The following is a 21670-nucleotide window of genomic DNA, read 5'->3' as shown; positions in this document are numbered from 1 at the left end:
CTGCTGAAGCATCCACCGCTCTGACCAATCACACATCCTCACAGTATTACTGCATTTACATGAGCTCTGTTACTGAGAGTTTAGACTCAGGAGAGTCAAACTCATCTTAGTCCAGGTTCCACATTGAACCCAGATTGATCTCCAGTAAAACCACAGCATAATAACCTATAAATAACCATAACTCCTAATGGTTCCTTTGGTCCAGTGCAAAAATGGCATGTTTTAAAAAAATCAGATTTAAGAAACTATCTTTATACAAAACATGACGAACAAACTTCAATTTCTGAAGAAAAATAAGTGAAATTTCAAAAACATCATGAGTGAGTTTATCATTTCTACAACTTCCAGATCAGAGAAAGGGGAAAACATTTAGTCTGAGGTATCTGGAAGTGAACAATTTAGTGTTTTACTGTATGTTCAAAACGACAAAAGTCAGACAAAAAATAACAAAAACAGACAAAATATTACAAAAATGAGACACAAAACGACAAAAGAACAAAGAACAATCTAGTATTTTACTTTCTGATCCAAACAACTTGTCATGGTCTAGAAATGATTTTAAATTTATAGTTTTACTAATTTACAATCTGCAGTTAATGTCTTCTCTGTAATTTTTACACTTTGATTGGACCCTCTGGAGGACCACTTTTGGCCCACGGGCCTCATGTTGGACACCCCTGGTGTAGTTCATGCTTCTTGGTTGGACTCTGAAATGTACCAGAGCCGTTTGATTCAGCGTGACTGGTAGCAGAGAAGGATGATGGTCCAACAAACATCTGCTCTGTATGAACCAATGACAGGCCGTTTAAACATACACCCACCTACCCACCCACATCTGCTCTGCGTTACACAACAAAGCCTCACACACTGACAGACACAGCCACAGGCATATACACAACTCTGCTGTGTGATCAATTACTAGCTCTGCTTAGCCAATCATTCATCAGGAACAGAAACAGAAAGGGCATATACAGCATTAGACAGAAACCAAACTATGGAGGAGGAGGACACGCTGAACACAAAGCCTGAGCTATAACTCTGATACATATATACATATATATAACGTTAGGCAGGCAGAAAACACAAAGTTTAACTACAGTTCCTGATATTCTGGAGGAATACCGTAGAGATGAGATTCTGTGGTTCTGTGTGGACCAAACAAATCACTTCATTCTAACCACAGATACATGGGTTTGTGTGTCGTCCAATGAAAAACAGGTTATAGGAACACACACACACACACACACACACACAAACACTAGCGTGCATGTGCTGTGCTGATGATGATGATGATGATGATGATGATGACGGTATGAAGCTCAGTCCAGGTCTGTAAGCAGGAGTTTGGTTATCCAGCAGCTCTGATGATCGCCCGAGCTTCTGCACGTGTGTGTGTGTGTGTGTGTGTGTGTGTGTGTGTGTTCTTGTACTTGCTACATGGTGAGTACCATTTTCTGCATTTAACTATCAAAGTGAGGACATTTTTACAAAGTGAGGACATTTTGGCCGGTCCTCACTTTGAAACAGCCATGTTTGAGGGTGAAGACTTGCTTTTAGAGAACAGGTATGAATTGAGGTTTGGTTAGGGTTAGGGTAAGGATTAAGTTTAGGCAATCAGTTGTGATGGTTAAGGTTAGGGTAAGGCTCTAGGAAATGCATTACGCCTATGGATGTCCTCACTAAGATAGAAGTACAAACATGTGTGTGTGTGTGTGTGTGTGTGTGTGTGTGTGTGTGTGTGTGTGTGTGTGTGTGTGTGTGTGTGTGGTGTGTGTGTGTGTGTGTGTGTGTGTGTGTGTGTGTATACGTCTTTCTGTGAGTGTGTGTGTGTCTCTGCATGTGCATGTGTGCGCGTCCACGTACGTTTGACTGGCGCCATTCCTCTGCTGGGAGCAATTATAAAGACATGAAGCAGATATTTGCAGATGGCTGCTTTATGCAACGCTGAAAACACACGAACACATACAGAAAAGAAGAGTGAAGGACTGTTTGTTCTTCAGAAGATCTTCATTTGTCCAACGTGACACGACGTCATTACAACGAGAACAGAGGTTTTCTGAGGCTTTACGTACAGACGAGGCCCACGGTCTAAACATCCACATTTTTAAAGCCACTTGATGCACACTAGGGGTAGTAATGGAATAGACTGTAACTATAAGAGTCAAATAAAAGTAGTTTTACTCTGAAATGTACCAGAGTAGAGGTGGAAATTCCAGATTTGTTCCTCACTGCAAAAACTCAAAATTTTACCGAGTCTGTCTTATTTTCAGTCTAAATGTCTCATCCCACTGGATTTAAGATAAATTCACTTAAACAAGAGACATGTCAGCAGATGGAGGGATTGTTTTAAGAGAACACATCTTAAATATCTTAAGTCATTCTTGAAATTATCGAGTTCTGAGCTGAATTTTACAAGAAAACTCAAAATAGGTTTAATTCATCTCAGATTAGGAGGAAAGCAAAAAAAAATCAGTTTTAGAGTGAAAGTTGCATTATTAGCATGCCTAAGTGATTTTAAGACGCCTAAATCTGACAGTCCTGGTAAAATAGAGCTTAAAATAAGTTTTCCAGCTAATTTCAGGGTCTCAGTATTCTAAATATCAGATCTTATTTCAAGAAATCTTACCAAGACATTTTTCACTCGTTCTATTGGCAGATTTTTTTTTCACTTATTTCAAGCTAAAAATTCCTTGAAATATTTTTTTTCTTGTTTTGAGAGGAGCATTTTTTCTGAAATTCTGGAACACCTTAGAGGCTTAAAAAGCAGCTCGTCTCACTAGAGAATAAATAAATATGAATTAAGAACACATGGCTGTTTAAAGTGTTTAAAGCTTAACAGGCAGGAAGATGTGAACAAATGAAGTTATTCTCTAAGAGAGAGAAATAAATGCCGATGTTTAAATACTGTGTGTTCTTATCCGGTTACTGAATGCTAGCCACAGGTATTAAAGGCTGTTAAAGAGCAGAGCTAATGTCAGGATGAATGGTCAGTAAATACTACCGCTGGCTGCTTCAAACACCACAGCGTCTGGTTTTATATTTCCACGTTAAATGTGAGTGGGTGTGGAGGATCTGGAGCAGTTTAGAGGGAGGAAAGCAAAGTAATATAACGATAAATACGTAAATTCAGCTGTAGCGTAGCAGCTGATTAGATTAGATAAACTTTATTGTCCCACTAGGGAAATTTGTCTTGGGCAAAGATTACCATCTGAATGGACTCAGTTACACAGAAATCTACTAAGACGTTCATTATATATCCTACTATAAGGTTTTCCTTTAATACCAGAGTTGTGCTAGTGTAACTGTTGCCTCATTTTATCCAGCTGTAGATTTCCCAGATGAGGGAACGTTTATCTTCTCTAATGTTTACATCCGTAGAGATAAAACCAACAGAATCTAATAATATAAATCCTCTAAATCATGAAAGCTCCTCCTCCATCTATTTCTATTTTAATATTTACCCAGAGGTCAGTGCACGTACGGTTTTAAGTTGTGTTTAACGTTTTTTGGTATAAAAATGTTGCCTTTTCTCTGACTGACAAATTCTGAAAAAACAGCATATAACACAGCTAAACAAGACATAGTGACTGTACCATAACAACAATAATAACAACAATAACAAATAAGTAAAAGGTTGATTTAGTTTTACAGGAGATAAAAAAAAGCACCATAAATGTGAAGAAGCAGTTTTTACTGAAGGTATCGTGTCTGTGAGTGTGTTTGACTTTCACCAACAGATGACCTTTATTTAGAGGGAAACACGGGAACATGGACACGCAAAACACACACATGTTAGCACACACACACACATAACATAGACATCCCATCCCCTCACACACACAGACACACACACACACACACACAAAACATAGACATCCCATCCCCTCACACACACAGACACACACACACACACACACACAAAACATAGACATCCCATCCCCTCACACACAGACACACACACACACACACTGAGCAGTGAGTCACGCTGCTGGGAACTCCATGCTTTCTCCATTACTACAGAATGACTGTCCTAACATGCTGGAGGAGGCAGGTAGAGTTTAGAGATGAGAGGAAAATCAGTTGAACGAATACTAAAAGAGGAGAAATCTCCTCTGTGGTTGTTCTACGATACACCACAGATACTGAGTCAGTCCAGTCAGACATAAAGAGTCCTGCCTTCTCTTTTACTACGACTGTCTGCTAAAAATGCTGCTGGAAAACAGCAAGGAGGGAGACACAGAGGAATCTCACTGCAGTCCACATTTTATCTAATGAATGTCAGTCCTGCTGGTCTGAACGCAGACGAGTCAAACTCATCTCAGTCCAGGTTCCACATTCAGTCCAGTCTGATCGCCAGTGGACCAGTAAAACCAGTAAAACCAGTAAAACCACAGCATGATAACCTGTAAATAGCCACAACTCCTAATGCTTCCTTTGGTTTAGTGCAAAAATGTGAAATGAATTATCTTTGTTCAAAACATCATGAACAACCTGAAATTTATTCAGAAAAATAAGTTCATTTTCATCCACATTCATCCTCAGTTTATCATTTCCTCATTACAACTTCCAGATCACAGAGTGTCTACAAAGGAACACAACATTTAGTCACCTGGAACTGAACCACAGAGGATTTACTTTATGGTCAAAATGACAAAAAAATCACAAAAAAAAAACAACAAAAACAAGACAAAATACTACAAAAATGAGACAACAGAACAATGAGCAATCTAGTAATTTACTTTATGATCAAAACAACTTGTTACGGCCTAAAAATGATTTTATATTTATAGTTTTACTAATTTATAATCTACAGTTAATTGTAATCTGTTTCTAATGTTTTACACTGAAATGGACCGTCTGGTGGGCCGGTTTTGGTCCGCGGGCCACATGTTGAACACCAGCACCCAGTGAACGTATAACTGATTGACAGCTGCATGTAAGGCTGTAAACAGGGCAGCGATGTGGTTTATGGATGCACAGATAGCTGACATTAACATACAGAAACACAGGCAGACGTCACCAGCTCTGATTAAATCACAGCCCATCTGATTAAAGAGAAACTACGTTCTGAAGGCTCCATAGACGGACATCATTTACTTTGACTTATCCTGGAAAACAACCAGAACAACGAGGCTGAAAGCAGCAGAGGAGGCGAAAACAAACGAAAAACAAACTAACGAGGACTTGGCACCAGAAGGAAAGAACTCAAAAACACGAGGAAAACTGAAAAACAACCAAAAAAAACACGTAAAGAGCAGGAGAAGGAATTCTGTCTATCAGCCCTTCATGCTGAGCTGTTCACTTTAACGCCAGCGCACAACACATGCTTTCACTTTTCTATTCTGTAAATGAAAAAATAAAGCATAAGCAGGAGGAGCTTGCATCATCTGACCACAGGGACTAATTTACCATTACACTGATTTACATTTTATAAATCATTTTCTGGTGGATTGCTGATGTCTAATTCACTGCAGATTGGAACGAGGAGCAACAGAGAAAAGAAGAGAAGAGAAAAGAAGAGAAAAGAGAAAAAAAGAAAAGAAAAGAAGAGAAAAGAAAAGAAAAGAAGAGAAAAGAAAAGAAAAGAAAAGAAGAGAAAAGAGGAGAAAAGAAAAGAAAAGAAGAGAAGAGAAAAGAAGAGAAAAGAGGAGAAAAGAAGAGAAGAGAAAAGAAAAGAAGACAAGAGAAAAGAAGAGAAGAGAAAAGAAGAGAAAAGAGAAAAAAAAAGAAAAGAAAAGAAGAGAAGAGAAAGAAAAGAAAAGAAGAGAAAAGAAAAGAAAAGAAAAGAAGAGAAAAGAGGAGAAAAGAAAAGAAGAGAAAAGAAAAGAAGAGAAAAGGAAAGAAGAGAAGAGAAAAGAAGAGAAAAAAAGAGAAAAGAAGAGAAGAGAAAAGAAAAGAAGACAAGAGAAAAGAAGAGAAGAGAAAAGAAGAGAAAAGAGAAAAAAAAGAAAAGAAAAGAAGAGAAGAGAAAAGAAGAGAAAAAAAGAGAAAGAAGAGAAGAGAAAAGAAAAGAAGAGAAAAGGAAAGAAGAGAAGAGAAAAGAAGAGAAAAAAGAGAAAAGAAGAGAAGAGAAAAGAAAAGAAGACAAGAGAAAAGAAGAGAAAAGAAGAGAAAAGAGAAAAAAAAAGAAAAGAAAAGAAGAGAAGAGAAAAGGAAAGAAGAGAAAGAAAAGAAGAGAAAAGAAGAGAAAAAAAGAGAAAAGAAAAGAAAACAAAAGGAGAAAAGAAGAGAAAGAAAAGAAAAGAAGAGAAAAGAAGAGAAAAAAAGAGAAAAAAAGAGAAAAGAAAAGAAAAGAAAACAAAAGAAAACAAAAGGAGAAAAGAAGAGAAGAGAAAAGAAGAGAAAAGAAAAGAAAAGAAAAAGTACTGAAAATGTGGTGATTAGGTCAACTGCCAGGGCGTTTCATCTACAGCTACAATATTTGCTGGGCAGATGCAGCACATAAGAAACACCAAACAGTCAAACAGGCAGCTTTAATTTGTCTTGTTTTTGTTGTTATTTTGTCTTCTTTTTTTTACTTTTGTCATTTTGATCATAAAGTTCCAGGTGACTAAATGTTGTGTTCCTTTGTAGACACTCTGTGATCTGGAAGTTGTAATGAGGAAATGATAAACTGAGGATGGATGTGGATGAAACTGAACTTATTTTTCTGAATAAATTTCAGGTTGTTCATGACATTTATTAAAAGATAATTCCTTAAATGTGAGCATTTCTGCACTAAAACAAAGGAACCATTAGGAGTTGTGGTTATTTATAGATTATTATGCTGTGGTTTTACTGGTTTTACTGGAGATCAGACTGGACTGGATGTGAAACCTGGACTGAGATGAGTTTGACTCCTGGTCTAGACAACGAGCTGGAAAATATCTGCCACTAAGCCAGTACAGTCACAGGTGGATTAAGTCAATTAGCAGCTGGATTACCGGGCTTCTTCTACATGGTCACACCTCATGACCTTGTTTTGTGGATTGTTGTTGCAGATGGTTGGAAAACAGCTTTACACAGACGAGTAGCTGTGGGTGATCGTCTATCATCCCTTACATCAGCTGAACACCACCATTAAACCCTGAAAACAGCAGCTCTTGTGGCTTTCATACTGAAGCTGAACCAAACTCTCTCAGATCGGATCAGGCAGTAAAGCAAACAGCCCCCATCCACCCAAAACACAACCAGAAAGCACACACAGAGGAACCTGGAAGATCTACAGGACAACTATTCAGACCTTCTATATGATCATCTGCAGTAGAACACCAGCAGACAGCAGAGAACTAACACCAGAAGTACGTTAGGTTTTAACTGCCTGCAGGAAAACAAAAATCAACGACCTCACTACTTTCTGAGTGATTTCCTGGAAGCAGGATGTAACACAAACTCTAACAAAGTGTCTTTCAGGATAAATGAGCAGCAAATAAAGAGGAGAAGCCTTCATCAGACTCTCACAGACCTGGACCTCCAGCAGCTTCAGATAGCAGCTCAGATAGCGACTGATTTACAGCACGCCGCTATCCTTTGCTCTCTGTTTGTTGATTCTGTGTTTGTGAGTACGTGTCTCATGTATGTGTGCGTTTATCCACAGATCCAGAGTCAGATTAGAAAGCCTGTTTAGATCAAAGCAGGAGGCAGAAGGAGGGAAGTTTGTAGAGTTAAGATCTGGTTTGTACGTGACCATGCTGCTGTCAGACGTTAGCACAATCCCAGAACCGTCACCTCGTCCAAAACCACCGGATTAGCACGACATCGGGCTCAATATGGGGGACTTCTTCTATCATAGCCGACATTTTAGCTGTTTTCAGGCCTAAAATAACCAAACACACATGGCATTTTAGAGGAAGATTCTTCTAAATATGTTATATACAAATGAGTGAAATGTAAAGTTATTTATAAAGATATTGTAGCAAACCTGTTGACTACTTTATATGAAATAAGTCAGAAAGCCTTGGAGTCTTCCAGTGTTTTCTTCAGGAGGAAATGACATCATGTGGAGCAGGTCATGTGATCTGGAATTAGCACACTTCCTGGAGAGGAATTTTTGGAACAGGGAACTTAGTGGAAAGGGGTTTAATTTGATATTTTTCATACAAAATGTGATATAATGCCAAAAAAGAAACATCTGTCATGATTATCTGAACTTAATAAAAAGAACACAATCCAAACTATTTGTGAATCAGCTCATTTTATTATTGTTTAGCTCATTAGAAGGTGGTTGGTGTTAAATTCAGATGTTATTTAGTTCATATTTTAGTGATATCCAGTCATTTTTATTAATAAATGATTGTTTCTATAATAAATAATGATGGAATTTGTACAGACATGATCATAATGAACATAAAAACATTAGTTTTTGTACTTTTAATAAAAATGAATACAGATATATCCCATGGACTTCAGAAGTCCCTCAGTTATAGACTGACCTGTAAACGGTCCTAGAAGTTTAAAGATGTTCATGTTCTGTAAGCTGAGGTGTAGGTGTTGATACTCTAACAGTCTAATGCTAAACGATAGAAGTTGCTTGTCATTTGGCTTTTTCCCACCAGTTTATTGAGATTTTCTTTCCATAGATGAGCTACAGACACACACCTGTCCTCATGCTGCTGTACGTTGTCTAACATGTTATCTACTGATGCTGACCCAGAGAAAAGCCTCTAAGAAACCATTTAACTGAACATTTATGGTCATGAACCATCCTGAAGCACAGAGGCATGCTCCTCCTACCAGAGAGGTCAAATAGAACACCACCATGTGCATTTTCTGTGCCAAAGTTTTGGTTGCAGGACAGAAATCTTTGCTGCAGTTCACCACAATGACTGTTCCTTCAAATAGTCCAATCCTTAGAGTATAAGACCTGCTTCCTTCTCCTCTCCTGCCTTCAGAGACAGTCAAATAAGCAACAGCCTGGAAATTAGGCAGATTAAATGTGCTAAGCTGCATATTTCCACGCTCTCCTATCAGCTCCAAACAACCTGAAGGACTGTGCTTAACTCCAGGTATTTGGCAGAATAAATCAGAGGAACATTTATCACATCCATCCACCCCACATTCTAAGACATGTTCAGTCTTTCTCACCAACCAATTTCTGTAAGTGGACTGTTTTTTAAATCTACTGACGTCAGTAGTAGATTAACTGCTGAACTCACTGCAATCAACCTGAACACAGACTATAAAACCATCTTCAAAAGAACCTTTAGTTTGCCAGAAAAGTTCCATCAAACTGCAGTGAGCAGCCCATATGCCGCATTCAGCCAAAATCAGACATGATTCAGAGCCCTGGAATTAAGATTTAGAACTATTCACCTGCTTTGAATAAAGGATCATTAAACCAGCAGGTGCTATTTCATTGTTTATTTTTTAGGTTTAGCCTTTCTGAACTCTAAACATCCCAGAACACTGAACAATTTACACCGATTTTAAAAGGTTCAAAAACTGCTGATAGGCTATTTTTAAATGATCCACAGAGCTGACTTTGTTTATCAACCCTCATGTCGTCCTGCAGGTCAAACTGAGCCGTTTGAAAGTTTGAAAATGTGGAAAAACATCATATTTTCACAGTGAAACTTCTGATGTCCACATTTTAACATTTTTGGGAACTTTTTGAACCCTTTATGGTGGAAAAAAAGAAACATTTCTTCAGAATATTTACATAAAAATCAACCAAAATCCAGTGAATTCTGCTGCATTTTGGTTGATTTTTATGTGAATGTTCTCAAAGAAAATATCAGAAGTTTTACTGATTTATATGGAATCACTTTAGATATTTTTAGGATTTTTGTTGGACCATTTTTACTAATTTTTAAAAAATATTTACAAGAATTTTCTTGCCACATTTGCGGGATTTCTTTAAAAAAATAAACTTTTAAGGAATTATTGGAATTTTCTTCCTGAAGGTTTTGTAAAGTTTCTGAAATTTGGGGAATTTTTTTGCTGAATTTTTGGATTTTTTTCAGACAGGAAACAATATATTTTGGTGCCTGTAAATGAGGACAACAGGAGGGTTAAAGACGGCACATAAGGACTAGTTTACATCAGATATTAGCATTCATTTGTCATTAAAATGCGTTGATATAGTTGCCATAAAACCAGTAAAATCTTCTTTTCATGGATCAGATCCGGATCAGAGACGCCATTCGTCTGATTGCAGATGATATAACGTCTTATCAGAGTTCATCTTTAAAATGCACATGTTGATACTGCTATCATCAAATATGACCCATATGTCACGCCCTGCTGATAAAACTCATTCTGATTCCATTCTGATACTGAAAGCTGGTTAGGTTTTACAAAATAAAGCAATAAAACGACACAGTAACAGCTGTCATTCAATCTGCACTGATAACAAGGAAATAACAGATAATTACTTTCTAAAAATGGGACACTATCAACTGCAGTCCTAGAAATATTGCTCGAGTATCCACGCTTCATTCTCACTGGTTTCTGTCACCTGCCTGCCAGATCAGATATGGTCCTCATGCTCCATAACAGCCATTTATCCTGCTTTAAGACGCAACACTCCATGAAGACAACAAACCTGCAGCAGCACAGAGGGAGGGAACGCCAGGAGAAACAGCGACAGAACGCCAATAAAACGATAAAACAGACAGGTAATGGGAAGGACAGACAGGTAACAGGAAGGACACGTAACAGGACAGACAGGTAACAGGAAGGACACGTAACAGGACAGACAGGTAACAGGAAGGACGGACAGGTAACGGGAAGGACAGACAGGTAACGGGAAGGACAGGTAACAGGACAGACAGGTAACAAGAAGGACAGACAGGTAACAGGAAGGACAGACAGGTAACAGGAAGGACGGACAGGTAACAGGAAGGACAGACAGGTAACAGGAAGGACGGACAGGTAACAGGAAGGACAGACAGGTAACAGGAAGGACGGACAGGTAACAGGAAGGACAGGTAACGGGAAGGACACGTAACAGGACAGACAGGTAACAGGAAGGACAGACAGGTAACAGGACAGACAGGTAACAGGAAGGACAGACAGGTAACAGGACAGACAGGTAACAGGAAGGACAGACAGGTAACAGGAAGGACAGACAGGTAACAGGAAGGACAGGTAACGGGAAGGACAGGTAACGGGAAGGACACGTAACAGGACAGACAGGTAACAGGACAGACAGGTAACAGGAAGGACAGACAGGTAACAGGAAGGACAGACAGGTAACAGGAAGGACGGACAGGTAACAGGAAGGACGGACAGGTAGAGGAGGACAGGAAACAGAGATTCTTCCTTTAACCCTCCTGTTGTCCTCATTTACAGGCACCAAAAAATATAGCTTCCTGTCTGAAAAAAAATCCAAAAATTCAGCAAAAAAATTTCCCAAATTTCTGAAAATTTGCTCAACCTTCAGGAAGAAAATTCCAATAATTCCTTAAAAGCTTATTTTTAAAAAAAAATCCCGCAAATGTGGCAACAAAATTCTTGTAAATATTTTCAAAAAATTAGTAAAAACCTTCCAAAATAATCCTAAAAATATCTAAAAGGATTACATATATATCAGTAAAACTTCTGATATTTTCTTTAAGAACATTCACGTAAAAATCAACCAAAATCCAGCGAATTTCGCTGGATTTTGGTTGATTTTTACGTGAATGTTCTTAAGAAACATTTTTAACATTTCTTTTTTCTACTAAAAAATGTTCACAAATTTCCTAAAAATGTTGAAAATTTTGACATCAGAAGTTTGACTGTGAAACCTTTTTTATTTTTCCTTGCAGGACGACACCGGGGTTAAATGCTGGAGTAGATCCAGACTTGTTTGCTTCCCAGGAGAAGGTTTGTCCACATGTGTAGCGACGTAATTTAAACTGACAGGTCTATCAATTATGGACGACAGACGAGTAAAAATAGTCGCCTCTCTGCAGCAGAAACACATGAGGACGATGTGGTCAAACACCCTCTCTGCTGCTTCACTAACTTTCATTTCACACTTCTAGGCTGTAAGATGCTGAGTGGAGACAAACACCTGCTGACCTTCAGAGAGGAGAACGTCCACCGTTATAAAGAGTTAGAGGAAGGTTTTTAGTTGGTCTAAACCATCGTCGTTCCTCTCTTTCACCATCTTTCTTTTAGTGTTTCCACAAAGCACAGTCAGACGGATCAAGCTTCAGGTTAGGATGAAGAAAAAACTCCTAAACTTTCTGTTTCTGTCACGAGTAGGGCTGAAACTAACAATTACTTTCTTTGTCGATTAATGTTTGTTTATTTTCTGACTAAAACTGCGTTGTTTACCTCATGAAATGTCAGAAAACAGCGACGTTTCCCAGAAGCCAAAAACATCTTCTCAAATGTCATGTTTTGTCCACAACCCAAAGACATTCAGTTTAATGTCAGAGACGAGTAAAGAAACACGGAAATATTCAGACTTAAAGCTGCTGTCCGGAGTTTCCGTTTGTTTTCAATTTATGTATCATTGTTTAACAAAGCTTAAATGTGTTAGTCTAGTTCGATACTATAATATAAAGTTAGTATGACGCGATATGAAAATTTATTCCTGAGCTCCGCCTTCCTCTCATAGACCCCCATGTTATTCCAAAAAGCGCCGGTCGCTGCCGACCAATCAAGTTCCAGCTTCAGCTTTGTCATGCTGTCAATCAACGGTTACGCGCACAGCAAGCAAGCCCATGCAGAGGTGGGCGAGCTACGCACTACGCAACCGCGCGCACATTTGTTTTGCTTGTGGAGGAGAGAGCATCAGGGATCAGCAACTTCCAGAAAAGTTACCAATCCCACGGTTTGTCAGGCCAAGAGACTGCAGGACGTTTTTTGGCTCGGGGTGCTCGTGTCGCTCCCCGACCACGGCCTCCATAGCCCGCCTGACGGCTTCGTTTAGATGCCCGACCTCTGGAGGAAGATGTTGGGGCGTCTGGGACATACTCTTCGTCAGAGGAGTCATGCAATTCTGAACTCTAGATAGAAATAAATAAACAATGTAACACATATACACGCGTAAATGCACTAAGTTTGATAAACAACGTCATCCAGAGGGATACACGAGTGTAATCACATATTGAAACTTTACTCGTTCGTCCTAGCAGATTCATGTTATTTTGGTATTAGGACAAGTTAGACTCAATACAGCATTCTAACGTAATTCCTTTATTATTTACTAAATGTACTAAATGTAGAAGAGGGGAAAACAGCAAAACAGGCGAGATGCTGCAGCACTCCGGGCACTTCTCTCATGTACTGAGCACGTGCACACAAATAAAGGGGCGAAATCAGAGGGAGGGACCAACAGTGTTTTGGGAGACGCTGAGATTCAAACTCCGGACAGCAGCTTTAAGAAGCTAGAATCAGAGATTAAGACTCAAAATGATTAATCAATTATCAGAAGAGTTGAGGATGGATTAGAAATGCTGCATTTACTATTTTACTTTTCTGCTTTGACTTTGGCTTTACGCTTCATTAAGCTGTAGAAGAACAACCCAGACATGCTTTTTATAACAGAAATATAAAGAATATACTGTGCTCATTATAAACCACTTCTTCAGTGACACTAACACATTTCAGACACTAAGCTCTGAAATGTGTAGAAAATCAGACGTTATATTTGCAGTAAACAGGTCAAAAGGTGTAGTTTTAACTGACCAGCAGCCCAGGACCCAAAACATTTACCGTTTCATCACATCTGTCAGACAGGAGCATCACAATATCACATTCAATAAAGAGGATGGTTGGTCATTTTCATAGTTTCAGCTCAGTAAGTCAAACAACGGTTCCAGCTCTACTCCACTAAAGACGCAAATGTCTCAACAGTTTTCATCTGATGCAAATAAAATTCAAATAAATAATAAATAGTTATGGTCTCTGAAGGTCTGAGTATTCAAATCACTTTGTTGGTTAGTCCATGATGTAAAATAGCTGAACACAGAGCTGGTGGAAGATTCTCCTGGATGACTAAACACAAAGCCTCACATTCATTATTCAACCAGGAAATGTCCTGTTTCAAACACAGCAGAGGAACTTTAATGACAGCTGACGGCTCCATGTTTCCCCTCCGTACGGACATCTGAAAACTTTACCTTCAGTACCTTACCTTATGAGAACACAGTAATCCACCTGTCTGAGCTTTAACCAGCCCAGTCACACTGAGGGGATTACTGATGCTTGTTTCTGCATTAACCCTCCTGCTGTCTTCAGTTACAGACACCAAAAAAAAGCATTCCCAAAAATCCAAAAATTCTGCAAAAAAATTCCACAGATTTCTGAAAATTTGCAAAAACTTCAGGAAGAAAATTCCAAGAATTCCTTAAAAGTTTCCCTTAAAAAATGTATTTAAAAATCCCCCAAATTTGGCAAGAAAATTCTTGTAAATATTTTCAAAAACTTAGTAAAAATGGTCCAACAAAAATCCTAAAAATATCTAAAGTGATTCCATAGATATCAGTAAAACTTCTAGTATGTTCTTCAAGAACATTCACAAAAAAATCTAAATCCAGCGAACTTTGATGGATTTTCGTTGATTTTTATGTGAATGTTCTTGAAGAAATGAAGAGTTCATTTGCAAAAACAGATAACTCCATTTTGATAATTTTTTTATTGTTTATTTGAGATAATATCAGTCAAACTGAAGTGGATTTGACTCAGCAGAACAAAACAGAGAAAAATAAATTTAGTGTTACTATTATTATTATCTGAAGTAAACAATAAAAAATGAGTTTTCTGAAAATTTAGAAAACAGAGTTACCAGTTTTTGCAAATTAACTCTCAAATATTTTTTATAACATTTCCTTTTTTTTTCCACCAAAAGATTTTCAAAAATTTCCCAAAAATGTTGTGAATTTGGAAATGAGAACTTTCACTGTGGAAATGTGTTTTTTTTCCACATTTTCAAACTTTAAAACGGGTCAATCTGACACACAGGCTGATACGTCTTTAATATCTGTATGAACACGTCTTTAATATCTGTATGAACACGTCTTTAATATCTGTATGAACACGTCTTTAATATCTGCATGAACACGTCTTTAAATGCAGCTTCAGTCATCCATACATTCTGGGAGACATTTAAAAATGAAATGGAGCTACTGTATTTCTTTCCAAGTAAACACACCCAGAGTGTGATTTCACATCTCAGACACATCTATCTTCACTGAATGCTATCTCTCTCTGTCCTTCAGCCTCTCTGAAAATAAACCCACTGAGACTTCACAGTGAGTCGACATGAATGAACCTCCTTAAATAACAAGCTGCTGGATCTATGATCTATATTTCAGACAACAGCTTCACAAGTGGACCGTTGTAGAGCCGGTAACTCTGAACGCCTGCAGGCTGGGAGTGGATCCTGAGCAGCCAGAACTCTGCAGCGTTTCTAATACTCCACGCTCAGCGTTCTCCACAGAAACCCTCCATGATCTGGAGCCACAGCTTTATACCAAAGCAATCACTGAGTGTTTTTCCAGCACAGACCAACACTCTGCCAGGCTCTAATAATCTCCAGTCAGCTCTGTTTTCTGAGTCAACACAGCACTGGGCAGGATAGTTTAGTTTCTATGGTTAACCTGAGAGATGCTGCTTTCACTGGCAGAGCTGCAGCTAGATGTCAGAAACATCCAGCAGGTTCTCACACACTTGGTCATTACTTCTGAGACGTGAAAACATGGAAACCTCCCACAGGCTCAGCTCAGCAGGCTGGAGGGTTTATACAGATAGAAAACTGTCTCCTGAGTGGAAGATGTGGTCCAGTAGACAGGAAGGAAGAACATCTTCAGCATTTATCCTCTGATGAACCCGCCTTCATACTCACCCTACACAGAAGCTTCTAAACAGGAGCTACCATCGTATTATGGAGCAGGAGGTCAAACTCATCTTAGTTCAGGTTCCACATTCAGGACCAGACCAGTAAAACCACAGCATGACAACCCATAAATAACCACAACTCCTAAAGGTTCCTTTGGTTTAGGGCAAAATATTCACACTTAAAGAATTATCTTTGTACAAAACATCATGAACAACCTGAAATTTATTCAGAAAAATAAATTAAGTTTCACCAACATTCATCCTCAGTTTATCATTTCCACATTACAACTTCCAGATCAGAGTGTCTACAAAGGAACACAACATTTGGTCACCTGGACCTGAACCAGAGAGATTTACTTTGAACCAGAGAGGATTTACTTTATGATCAACATGACAAAAAAAGACCGAAACAAAAAACAATGAAAGAAGACAAAATATTACAAAAATTAGACACAAAACAACAAAAGAACAATCTAGTATTTTACTTTCTGATCCAAACAACTTGTCATGGTCTAGAAATTATTTTAAATTTATAGTTTTACTAATTTACAATCTGCAGTTAATGTCTTCTCTGTAATTTTTACACTTTGAGGGCCGGATTGGACCCTCTGGAGGACCACTTTTGGACCACGGGCCTCATGTTGGACACCCCTGGTTTAGAGGAAATCTAAAGCTCTGGTGAGCTGCTTCTATAATAGAATAGAAGATTCTTACTCATTTTTAAAAAATATATACATGAATTTTCCATGAATACATGAAACTTTTCAGGGAAACTTTTAAAGGACTATTGGAATTTTCTTTCTAAACATTTTGCAAATTTTCAGATTTTTTTGCTGGATTTTTGGATTTTTTTTGAGACAAGGAAACTATATTTTTGGATGCTCCTAAATGAGGAGGTTAAACCATAACAATACGTTTAATTCGGCTGTTTTCTCTTCTCTAAACAAGTTCACGGCTTTATCACGCTCTGTAGGTTTCATTTTTAATATTACTGTGAAAGTTAAAAACTGAAATCTCCGCCCTTTAACGTTCTTCTGTTAAACTTCTATAACTTCTAGCTTCTCCTGATGTTCTCTAACAGCTGGATGGTTTTAAATAATGGAACTAAACGCTGCTGAAGCTCTGCCAAAGTCAAAAATAAGTCCTTCTATTTAAAACAGATGCTGCAGCAAACTTTACATTCCTGCCATCAGGTCCCATTTATCAGAGACTGTAGGTTTCTCTGTCATTATGTGTTCAGCCTCATCCAGCCTCCCACAGCACGTATTTATAGGAGAACAGGCCTCAGTTCTTCTTCAATGGAAGCTCCTCTCTGTCTACAAACACTGCAGCGCTGCTCCACTATCATCACCATCACTGCCCTCCATGGTCTGAGGACGTCGTATCTCCAGACCACGAGGTCAGACCTTCTGAAGTGGGCTGAAGCTGTGGCTGGGAGCTGAGGGACGGAGTCCAATGTAGACGATCATAAAGCAAAGAGAAATAAATCAGCCAGCTCCTCCAACGTACACTGGAGCAGATCTGCTGGTAGGTTTAAGAGGAGATAAACTGCATGAACAGCAGCACAGAGCAGCAGAAAAACCCCGATCCAGGCCCCTCAGAGCTGGAATAAAACCAGCTCTGGATCTGTACGCCTCAGAGCTGGAATAAAACCAGCTCTGGATCTGTAGCCTCAGAGCTGGAATAAAGCCAGCTCTGGATCTGTAGCCTCAGAGCTGGAATAAAGCCAGCTCTGGATCTGTAGCCTCAGAGCTGGAATAAAGCCAGCTCTGGATCTGTAGCCTCAGAGCTGGAATAAAGCCAGCTCTGGATCTGTACGCCTCAGAGCTGGAATAAAGCCAGCTCTGGATCTGTACGCCTCAGAGCTGGAATAAAACCAGCTCTGGATCTGTAGCCTCAGAGCCGGAATAAAACCAGCTCTGGATCTGTACGCCTCAGAGCTGGAATAAAACCAGCTCTGGATCTGTACGCCTCAGAGCTGGAATAAAACCAGCTCTGGATCTGTAGCCTCAGAGCTGGAATAAAACCAGCTCTGGATCTGTAGCCTCAGAGCCGGAATAAAACCAGCTCTGGATCTGTACGCCTCAGAGCTGGAATAAAACCAGCTCTGGATCTGTACGCCTCAGAGCCGGAATAAAACCAGCTCTGGATCTGTAGCCTCAGAGCCGGAATAAAACCAGCTCTGGATCTGTACGCCTCAGAGCCGGAATAAAACCAGCTCTGGATCTGTAGCCTCAGAGCTGGAATAAAACCAGCTCTGGATCTGTACGCCTCAGAGCCGGAATAAAACCAGCTCTGGATCTGTAGCCTCAGAGCCGGAATAAAACCAGCTCTGGATCTGTACGCCTCAGAGCCGGAATAAAACCAGCTCTGGATCTGTAGCCTCAGAGCTGGAATAAAACCAGCTCTGGATCTGTACGCCTCAGAGCCGGAATAAAACCAGCTCTGGATCTGTAGCCTCAGAGCTGGAATAAAACCAGCTCTGGATCTGTAGCCTCAGCTGGTTTGACCCTCCTGTTGTCTTCATTGACGGGCACCAAAAAAATATTGTTTCCTTGTCCGTTTTTTCCACATTATCAAACGTTAAAACTGGTCAATTTGACCCGCAGGATGAGAAATTTGGGGGATTTTTTTTAAATAAAACTTTTAAGGAATTATTGGAATATTCTTCCTGATGGTTTTGCAAATTTTCTGAAATTTGGGGAATTTTTTGCAGAATTTTTGGATTTTTTTCGACAAGGAAATTATATTTTTTTGGGGCGCGTAAATGAAGACAACAGGAGGGTTAAAATCAGCTCAGTCTCTCTCTGTTCGGCCTCACAGCTGGCAGCAGATCAGCTTCTTGGAGCAGCTTTCTCTCTAATTTAAAGTTGATTGCTGTGGGCCCAGTGAGACGGACCAGTGAAATATGAGCGGAGAAGAGGCTTGGACCGCTTTAGTGTGCGTGCCATTATACGCCCAGGACCGTCTGCATCATACATGTACACGTGCATGCATGAGCTCCCTGTCAAGGTCTATGTGGAGAAAGTGTGCATGTGTGTGTGCACGTGTTTGTGTGTGTGTGTGCATGTGGTTTTTGGCCGGACTGCCAGCGATCGTCTGCAGGGAATCAGGAGAAGCTGAATAACAGCCCCTTTCTCCATCCTAAAGCAAGTGTTGGAGGTGATTTAACTGAATTCAGCTGCACAGAAAAACAAAGCAAAGCTGAAGAAAGTTAGCCTCAACAGCAGATCAAACTTATAGGGAAAACTGGAGCTAATTTCCATTCATGCAGACACTCTGAGCTCCCTGGAGTTCCCTTCCTTTTCTGGATATGCAGCCCCGAAGAGCAAATTTGTTCACACTATTTTCTACAGATTTTTTAGTCACCATGTTTGTAAAGCAAAAATAAAGCCCAGTTTTCCTCTAATAGAGACAGAAGCCTCTAATCTGTGGGTTACCAGAGGTAAGCAGCCCAGCGGCTCGCAGGTTTTCTTCTTCTGTTTAGTTTCTGAGCTGTTCAGACTGACAGACATCATCCTGACGGATCATCCAGACTCTGAAGAGAAACCCTCCAACAATAAACCCTGTTGTAGTCGACACAGAGCCAGCCAGGTGTTTGGCTCCACAAAACAGCAATTAGCCTTTTCTCTGTTCACAATTAGCTGAATGGATTCTAGAGTAAATAAATAAACAGCAATCAGAAAAACCAGCGCGTCCCGGGACGTATGAACATCAGGACTGAAGCTACGCTGCCTTCATGCCACATGGGAGAAAAACGGGCTCCTATCGGTCATCTAATGAAGCTCTCCCAGCAGGATCTCTGCTTCCAGTTCAGATAAAACCAACAATAACAACTTTTATACCAAAGGAGAAGAAACAGAAAACTCTGAGCCGATCCACAGCAGACAGACGACTTTATACAGCACACAGTAAACTAAAGCACTGAAAACACTCAGACACACAATAATCCCACAAATATTACACAAAAATCTCACCATGTTTCATATTTCATTCTCATATGTGTGCCCTAGTTCAGAATAAATGTCACTTTAGCGTGTTTAAAGCCTGTTTTTAGGCTCTGGTTGTTTGATTCACTGTGTACTTGATAAATGTTATCTCCTGTATGTTTGGAAAAAACATCAATAAAGTGTGATCTGATTTGTTTTTGCCTCCCTACACTCTGTTCTTGTGCTATGTGAGTAAATCCATTCAGAAAAAGGGTCTGATCCTTCACTCTATCACAGCAGGCTTTTCTGGAGGATAAAGACGAGCTGACGTCAGGATCTGGTTGAAAATCTGCCTCTGATACCCCGGCACATTATTATTAAGTCATTAGATCTTCCTCCTGAACATCTCTGACGTTCCAGTGAGCTGAACAGCTCCAGAGCAGTGATGAACCTTCACCTACATTTCCTCCTAACGGGGAGAAATCAGAGGAAAGAGACAAACTCATTTAAATCTGCTTATTTTCCTCCTACCTCCTACCTTTCCTCTCTGCTCCCAGATGCCCCCAGGCTTCACCTCGTTCTGCTCTGGTGTGTTTGCATTCCTGCTCAGCTCTATTTAAAGGCTGGATCAGAGCGCTGGCTGCAGGAATGCACATCTGTCCCTCCGTCTCCTACCGTCCATCCATCACAGCTCACATTTACTATCAGCGTGCACGTAAATATACAGCATGCATCCTGTTTATCACCAACAAGTGCTCCATCTAAACTCTGTCGAGTGACGTTCTGCACAACAACTGAATGAAACACTGTATTATTTTGTTTTGACATGTTGTGCTGTGTGTGTTAGCACACAAACACAAACAAACATATAAACATAAACAAACACAGATAAACATGAATAAACTTCCTCCCAGAGCTGCATTCTGCTATCAGACCAGATCAGCTGTTTGTTTATTTAAATCCAATATTTATGACATTTTAAATGAAGTCAGATTACTTTTTCAATAAAACTAACAAAAAATAATGATTTTGGCCTAAAACACATCAGCAGCATGAGCTGATGTCACCTCACAAATATGAGACTACAATTTCAATAATTAGATTTATTTATAGGAGTGTAATGAGGACGCATACGGATGAAATAAAACATTTTAATAGATGTTTTTAGGGTGCTACACATGCTAAAAAGGGACCAATACGTAAGCTAGCAGCATGTGAACAACACTGGAGTATTTCCCTCTGTTCCCTCCCGTCCCGTCCGGTGCGCTCAGGCGGATAAACTTTCCGCTCCCCCCACAGACACACGCAGCTTCCCGGCCAACAAATTCCCGCCTCTACGTCCCTGTAAAAACACTTAAAACCGCCAAACTTACCTTGAAAACTCTCCCCGAGTCAAGCAGGCATTATTATGTTGTCCTCTTCCATGGCTGGGAGCTCTAGCGGGTTGTTCTTCGGCTCGCTGGGGAGGCTGGAGGGACTATAGCGGGGCAGCGGAGCGACAAAGTCGGGACGAGGCGGCGGAGGAGAGAGGCGGCCCAGACGACTGGCGGCGGCCCCGGCATTGGAGGAGCGCGTTGTCAATCAGGCAGCGCAGTGGGCGGGGCCTGACTGTAAAGAGATTATGGAGGCGGGGCTAATAGTAGCTCAGAGTGTATAGAGACTGATAGCGTAGAGCTGCTGTCATAGAGCTGCTGTCATAGAGCTGCTGCTATGGAGCTGCTGCTATGGAGCTGCTGCTATGGAGCTGCTGTTATAGAACTGCTGTTATAGAACTGCTAACATAGACTGTATAGAGTCTGATAGCAGCTCAGAGAGCACTGAGGGCTGATCTGGAGCTTGAGGAATGTAGAAACAAGAGAGAAACAGGATTATAATAGACTGTATAATATCATATAATGTGCATTATACAGTCTGTGATCTGGAGTCTGAGCGATGAATAGAAACAGGAGACAAACAGGATTAAAATAGTTGTGATTTGCATCACTTTT

The 21670-nt window shown here is 39.9% G+C and overlaps 1 protein-coding gene across 2 annotated transcripts in view; it reads right to left on the bottom strand.

Annotated features, from left to right (window-relative positions):
* Nucleotides 1-21221, bottom strand: part of il11ra (interleukin 11 receptor, alpha) — a 59346-nt gene extending 38125 nt beyond the window's left edge. For both annotated transcript variants that reach the window (XM_022208589.2, XM_022208587.2), the window contains exon 1: nucleotides 21056-21221. The gene's annotated coding sequence lies outside the window, so the exon portion shown is untranslated. The remainder of the gene's footprint in view (nucleotides 1-21055) is intronic.
* Between the last annotated feature and the right edge of the window lie 449 nt (nucleotides 21222-21670).

Source organism: Acanthochromis polyacanthus, chromosome 18 (genome assembly GCF_021347895.1).
Source record: "Acanthochromis polyacanthus isolate Apoly-LR-REF ecotype Palm Island chromosome 18, KAUST_Apoly_ChrSc, whole genome shotgun sequence".
In the NCBI taxonomy this organism is placed as follows: Eukaryota; Metazoa; Chordata; class Actinopteri; family Pomacentridae; genus Acanthochromis; species Acanthochromis polyacanthus.
This window is presented reverse-complemented; position numbering and strand designations above follow the sequence as displayed.